The sequence below is a fragment of the Helianthus annuus genome, chromosome 4 (genome assembly GCF_002127325.2).
Source record: "Helianthus annuus cultivar XRQ/B chromosome 4, HanXRQr2.0-SUNRISE, whole genome shotgun sequence".
In the NCBI taxonomy this organism is placed as follows: Eukaryota; Viridiplantae; Streptophyta; class Magnoliopsida; order Asterales; family Asteraceae; genus Helianthus; species Helianthus annuus.
Window position 1 is genome coordinate 157,912,683 of NC_035436.2, and position 7,295 is coordinate 157,919,977.

The 7,295-nt window shown below is 36.8% G+C and overlaps 1 long non-coding RNA gene across 1 annotated transcript; it reads right to left on the minus strand.

Moving 5' to 3' along the window:
• Positions 1-2,124: 2,124 nt before the first annotated feature.
• On the minus strand, positions 2,125-5,076 carry LOC118491100. Its single transcript, XR_004890365.1, has 3 exons — positions 4,691-5,076; positions 2,728-2,794; positions 2,125-2,164 (listed from the first exon to the last, which is right to left on the minus strand). It is a non-coding gene; the product is annotated as an uncharacterized LOC118491100 (long non-coding RNA).
• Between the last annotated feature and the right edge of the window lie 2,219 nt (positions 5,077-7,295).

Consider the following 7,295-nt stretch of genomic DNA (forward strand, 5'->3'; position numbering starts at 1 on the left):
GCAAAAAACAAACGCCCTTGGAGGCGGGGATCCAAGCGTTTTGAGGCGTTTTAAGCCGTCTTCACGCCCAAACAACCCCACTACGGGTGGTCTTACATGGGCCATTTTTCATTCACCTAGGACCCATTTCAGGAAATTTAATAAGGAAACAAAAGACTTTTAACAGTTTTAAATTTTAACCCTTAAAGATCAGGTGGGGGCCGGGATCGGCGCCGAGTCCCCGAACTTTTTGCTCAGTAATGCCCGGTATGTAGTTTTCGTATAGAATTTCTTAGGTATATACGTTTTCGACCCCCGGTTTTATAATTTTTTTAGGTATATACGTTTTCGATCCTTCGGTCGGAAATCTCAAGCTTGCCACTATTAAAGATTGAAATTATTAATATTCATCGGCTCTTTTTTTACTCAATTTCTAATATAACTATTACAGAAAGTATTTATTTACCAATGAGATTTTTAGAGGTTTCAAAATTCAAATAAAGCATTTCTAACTATCAAGCTATTGTTTTTACCAATGAAAATGAAACTTAACGATTGTAGAAAATAAAAACACGTAAAAACAATTATAAGATGTATTTTCTTATTATAACTTATAAATTAGCAACATGGTGGTGCTATGGGTTGTTGTACATGGTGCTGTGGGTGTATTTCAAAAAATAAATTAGCAACATGGTGGTGTTATGAGTTGTTGTACATGGTGCTTTGGGTGTATTTCAAAAAAAATTGGGGTCTGCTTGCTCTTCTCCTTTTGATTGGCCTACTCATACGTGTCTTGCTTTTTCTCTCTCCCAGTTCTTGAAAATCAAGTCCGATTTCAAAGTCTTGAAATGCCCTTTTTCTTTTGATTCACAACATCTGCACACATATAGTTAGAGAGAGGGAGAGAGAGCCAGAAGAAAGATGGCAGTGGCCGACATGGTGGTGCACGGCGACGACCATGGCGGCATGAGGGTGTCTGGCAGTAGCATCTGCGGCATGAGGGTGTTTGGCTGTCGCATGCCGCCGGTTGCTCCTTGGGCGTGGGGTGTGCTCCGGTGACCAAGTTCTCCGCCGGCAGTGATGCCGCCGGTTGCTCCTCCCCCTTCTGCCTCCGTCTCTGGTGATTTTATTTATTTTTTAAAAAGCTCCATTTTTTCTTAATTTTTGGCTATGGTGTCGGGTCAATCTGATTTTTGTGGTTGTGATTGATTTTTGTGGTTGATTCAGAGAAATTGTTGATATTTGTGGGTGAAAACTTGATTTAGAGAAGGTCAACCTGAATGTTGATTTTTGTGGTTGAAAACTTTGATTTAGAGAAACTGTGGCGAGTAGTGGGTTACAGATCTGTACCGATGGTATAGAGCGTATGTTGGCTACGGTAATGGTGGTTAATATGTGTGACAGTGACGGTGGTTATGGCGCGTGACGGTGATGATGTTGTCATGGTGTAACGATGGTGATGGTCATTGTGGTGAGGGAGCCGCTTCCGCCACCGCCAAACCCTCTTGGTAAAAACCAACACGGTTTGTATTCCATTACTTCTTCAATCTTGATGCAAGTACAAAGAGGGTAAAGATAAATTTGAACTGGAAAATGCAAATCTTGATTTGGTAGTAACTTTTTTATGTTATTACTGAACTCCAAAAGAAGTGGGGTTCTTGCATTTGGATTATTTGGTCATTATTGTGTGCACACAGGCTGTTCAACGAAATGCTTGTGAGAGATTACTAGAAGAAAAATTCAAATCTTTCAGTGGGAGATTTTGTGTGTCTTTGTATGTTATGTTACCCTTAAGAAACAAAGGTGTGTGAACAAATTGGATTGTTGGGCTGTGATGATGAATGTCACACCCGCTCGTAGCGGAAGCGCGAGGTGTGATCTGATCGGTTCTCATTGCATAACAATATAAGTGAACATACTAAATGAATAAAAACAAGCTCCAATGCCATTGTCATAATCGTTTCAAAAGAACGCAACATAAGTTAAACGTATTGGTTACAAACCATCAAATGAAAATAAGTTGTCATTTTTTTATACATCAAAATGTAAGTCTTAAAATGTTAAGGCTTTGACCACTATATCACCGCAAAGAGGCGGTATATAACGGGCAAACCCTTCAAATGGTGGCATGGAGTCTTGATACTTGCTTTCCTTGATTGAAATGTCTGCATGGTCCACTAATTTCCTGAAATACATGTTAAGTTTGAAAACATCAACAAAAGTTGGCGAGTTCATGCAGTTTAGTTGTATGAGATGTATCTGTAAAATGTGAGTTGTATAAAATGTATCTGTAAAATGTGAGTTGTATAAAATGTATCCATAAAATGTGAGTTGTATAAAATGTATCCATAAAATGTGAGTTGTATAAAATGTATCTGTATGTAATGATGTAGTATGTAAAGCGTCAATGAAATCGTTGATCATTAATGTTTCGCGAGGACATTAATATGTGTGACGAAAAAGGAAGCAATCCAACCCTAGACGATTTTATGCCGATTCCTATCGACTGGGACACAAAAGCACTCTTCCGTATGGGTCCACGACCAAGAGTGGGGCTCGCCAAAACCCATTAGATCTAACCACTTGTACCTAGGTCCAAACTGGATTAATGGTGCTTAGATGTATAACCCTAATTCGCACATGATCTAAGGTGTTTCATTCCCTAACTTTAACATACGTTGAACATGTATTTTCCCCGATAGTTGTAAAGTTGTAAAACATTTAAATGAATAGGGGACATGAACTCACAGAATTGCGTCCGTGAATGGTAAGTAACTGTGATCTGACGTACGGTCGTCCTGAATAGTATCACCACCTACAAACGTTCTATATTTGTTAGACACTTCGGTCTTGTAATGACTTGAGTACAAGTCTTTTATCTTGAATATGTGTTAAGAATTGTATGTCTTTGTTATTCATTGAACTGTGTCTTAGATGTATTAATTGATAACTGTTTAGTGTATATATTTCGCCAAATATATATTCTTGTATCTCGTGAGTTGTATCATCGGGTCTTGTCCTCTGGATTTCGTGTCTTGTATGAATAAATTGTATAATTGTATTTTTACCAATTTATATGTCATTGGGCTTAGCCCAAGAATTCATGTTGTTGGGCCAAAATAGTGTTGGGCTTCAATAGTGTTGGGCCTAAATAGTGTTGGGCATAAATAGTGTTGGGCCTCAATAGTGTTGGGCCTAAATAGTGTTGGGCCTAAATAGTGTTGGGCCTCAATAGTGTTGGGCCTAAATAGTGTTGGGCCTCAATAGTGTTGGGCTTAAATAGTGTTGGGCCTCAATAGTGTTGGGCCTAAATAGTGTTAGGCCTCAATAGTGTTGGGCCCAAATGTTATTGGGCTTTATGTTATTGGGCCTTGGCCCATATGTTGGGTATTGGGCTTAGCCCATAAGTTTTGGTATTGGGCTTAGCCCATGTATTTATGTTAAGCCCATTTAGGATGATAAGCCCATTTGTAAAAATAGCCCATTTGTTATAAAATAAGCCCATTTGTTAAAAATAAGCCCATTCGTAAAATAGCCCATTTGTTATAAGAGAAGCCCATTTGTTAAAAATATATTCTTTCATTTTTATAAAAATTACTAAGTATAGGCTTTTTAGTTAAAAGAATACACAATAGTTTTTATAAGTTTCAAAACATTCGGATATTGTTTTCGGTGATGTGTATGTATTCGTGTCGAAAGATCGCCTAAACGTCGTAGTAACTTCCTCGGAATGGCGAGATGTTCATAGATTCGCCCGTCGTCCGTTTTGACCATAAGTTGTGTTTGAAAGCTCGGAATGTCCGTAAGGTGTTTATAAGATGTATTTAAATGTAGTCTTGTAAGACTTTAGTCGAAATGTACATTGTGTTCATTTGTATCATTGTATTCAAGTTCCTAGTTATCATAAATATAACTAATACAAACAAATGACACATAGCACATAAGTTGTTAAGTTAACTAAATATATATTTTCTCAAAAATATATATTTATATCAAACTTTGCTTTTATAAAAACTATTCTTTAAAATCTTTTTAATCTAATAAAGATTTTGTCAAAAATAATAGTTTTTGTAACTTATGATTTTTAAGAAAAACTTGGCCATATTTTATTAGAAATATGGACTTTGCCATGTTTAATAAAAACACATCTTTTTCTTATAAAATCACCACTAATCTTCTCATATTTTTCTTAATAAAAACATATGAGATTTATAACATAACTTATCAAGATGAACTCATAATCATGTAGGGTTTTGGTATGATCTTTACATATGTTTACTAGTCCAAAAATCATATTTTACTTCTAGTTTTAACAAGCTTTTCATAAAAACCCATCTTGTATGTTTTCTTTTTATAACTTGTAAAAGCATTATTTTTTGTTAACAACCTTATATACTTTAACAAAATCAAAGATCATGATCCTCCATCTAAACATTTATGTTTAACAAAACCCTTAAACATTTCCATGTACACTTGTTAGATTATGTTTTTAAACATCATCTAACAAGTTATTTTTATGCTAATCATCAAAACTAGATCAAATATGCAAGTAATCATCTTTAACTCACAACATAAACACACTTTTATATCATGATTATTATTTTGCTTCTTTATATTTTCATCTTGTTTTGTATTGTTGTTTTAGTTATAAGTTGTTCTTTAACAATAAATACATAAACAAGTATGAAAATAAAGGATTTAGAAGTCTCACTTCTAGCTCTTGGCTAGGGATGATCTAGGTGAAAATAAGAAGCAAAGAAGATGAAGATTTGATGGTTGAAAGCTCTTAGATGAATGGAAATGCTTGCTTCAACTTGTGGTTGTCTTAGATCCTCCTAAGTTCCATGAAAATGCATCTTGATCATCATGAAAGTGGCTTGAAAATGAAGATGGGGGAGGGGTGTTCTTGACCGAAAATGGGGTGTTGTTGGGAGCTTTTGGTGTTGTGAAGATAGGAGGTGAAATGCATGAATGAAAGGGTTAGAAAAAGAAGGTAACTAGTTGCTACAATGATCACATTTCACCACTTGTATCAAGTTGCAACATGAAGTAAATATCTAGATATTATTGGTAACAAGTTGAAAGAAAAGTGGGGCCCACAAGGGGTGTTGCAACCGTGAATGGGGGGGGGGTTCCCTTTGCTTTTCCTTCTTGAATTACTTAGTAAAAATGCTAGAGTTCTTAGTTAGATGTTTTAGGTAGTTTATAAGTATAAGTGTTTAAGTGTTTAAAGGGTGTTAAATGATCATTACTAGACCAAAATGATCCGATTAACACTAGATGACCATTAAAAAAAGATTTGATATCGTTCGGACATTTGTTTCGCATTGTTTCGGTTAGATGTTATTTGAACGCTAAGTTGCGAAACATGTGTGAATTGATGTAGTTATTGGCTCGGATATTACCCGAATGTATCCTCACATGAATTATATGTCAAATAATATTTTTACATGTCGTAAAAATATTAGAAAGCTGATTTCAGCAGAATTTCTGCGGAAAAATGTTGAAATCATCGCTTTTAGTGCTTTTCGGGCAATTTTTAGTGTTATCGGACTTCGGAAAGGATTTAAATCAAACCCTTGTATTCCTAGTTAGGGTTTAATATATATAAGATGTTGGACTTTCGTCTAAGTCCTAAAGATGTCGTTTAGATGGTTTTCTGCGGATTCTGCTTTTTCGTCAGAATACTAGTTTATTAGGTGCTTTTCTAGTAGTTTCGATGCATTGTTTAAACTGTTCCAAATGTACTTAATAAAAATGATTCATATGCATCCTAAGTAAGTATTCCTTGAGTATTCTATGTGTATGTCACGAAATAAGCAGTTCGGATGTTCAAAATGAATAAAAATGTAGCTAAAAATGTAGCTAAAATGAGTATTTTAAGTGTGAAAAGTTACCGTAAAGTGGCAGTTGTCACATTCTCCCCCTGTTATTAAGAATTTCGTCCCGAAATTCAAGCTGAGTCATCCTTTGCAGGAGTATTCTCGAACAGGCAGGGGTATTTTGGTTTTGATTTGATCTGTACGTTCCCAAATATATACGGGTCCGTGTCGAGAGTTCCAACGAATTTTAACTAATATGTTACGACTCCTTCGTATTTTCTGGACCTCTCGGTCCATGACCTTAACAGGTGCTTTATGAATTGGAGTTTGTCATCAATGTGAACTTCATCCGCCGGGATGATAACCGTTTCTTGTGTTGGACTCTTCTTAAGATTCGACACATGAAATATGTCGTGTACACTACTTAGTTCTTCTAGTAACTTCAGTTTGTAGGAAACGGTGCCAATCTTTTCTAAGATTTCAAAGGGTCCTACGTAACGGGGGTTAAGCTTTCCACATTTGCCGAAACTTGCTACGCCCTTCCAAGGTGAGACTTTCAACAAGGCCTTATCTCCGACCTCGAAAGATAATGGCTTCCGTCTCCTGTCTGCGTAGCTCTTTTATCGATCGCGAGCCGCCTTGATACTGTCTCTGATCTAAAGATTTTATCCGTAGTCTTTTGGACTAAATCCGGTCTGATTAGTTGTTTATCGCCCGCTTCCGCCCAACATAGCGGAGAGCGACACTTTCGACCATAGAGAGCTTCAAACGGTGCAGCTTGTATACTTGTATGGTAGCTGTTGTTGTAGGAAAACTCAACCAAAGGAAAATTAGTATCCCAATTGCCGCCCAAATCCATAACACACGCACGAAGCATATCTTCGAGTGTTTGGATTGTCCGTTCACTCTGGCCGTCAGTTTGTGGATGAAAAGTCGTACTTAGATTTAAATGAGATCCAAAGGCCTGTTGGAATGACTTCCAAATTCTTGACACAAAGCGATCGTCTCGGTCTGAGATGATTGAAATAGGCACTCTATGACGAGCCACTATTTCCTTGAGATACAAAGTCTATCGATGATTACTCAATCATGTCATGACTGCATGAAGTCCTGGATAACTTCGTAATGAAGTCCATCGATATTTGTTCCCATTACCAAACAGGAATCTCGGGTTGTTGTAACAAGTCTGAGGGATTTTGCTATTCGACTTTGACTTTCGCGCAAGTCAAGCATTCTCCGACATAAGTCGCGATATCACTTTTGAGGTTAGACCACCAATAGTATTCTTTCAATACTTAGGCCTATGTGCTTCCTCAACATATCATCTCGAAGGCTGCCAAAGAATGGAACCCAATTTCGACCCATAAGGTATAAAGTTCCATCTTCTTTCGGCACTAATTGTTCCTTCATGCCTTGAAGTGTTTCTGCTTGAATATGCTCTTCCTTGAGCGCTTGTGAATCATCTTCTCTAATGCTTGAACTCTCAGTGTTCTA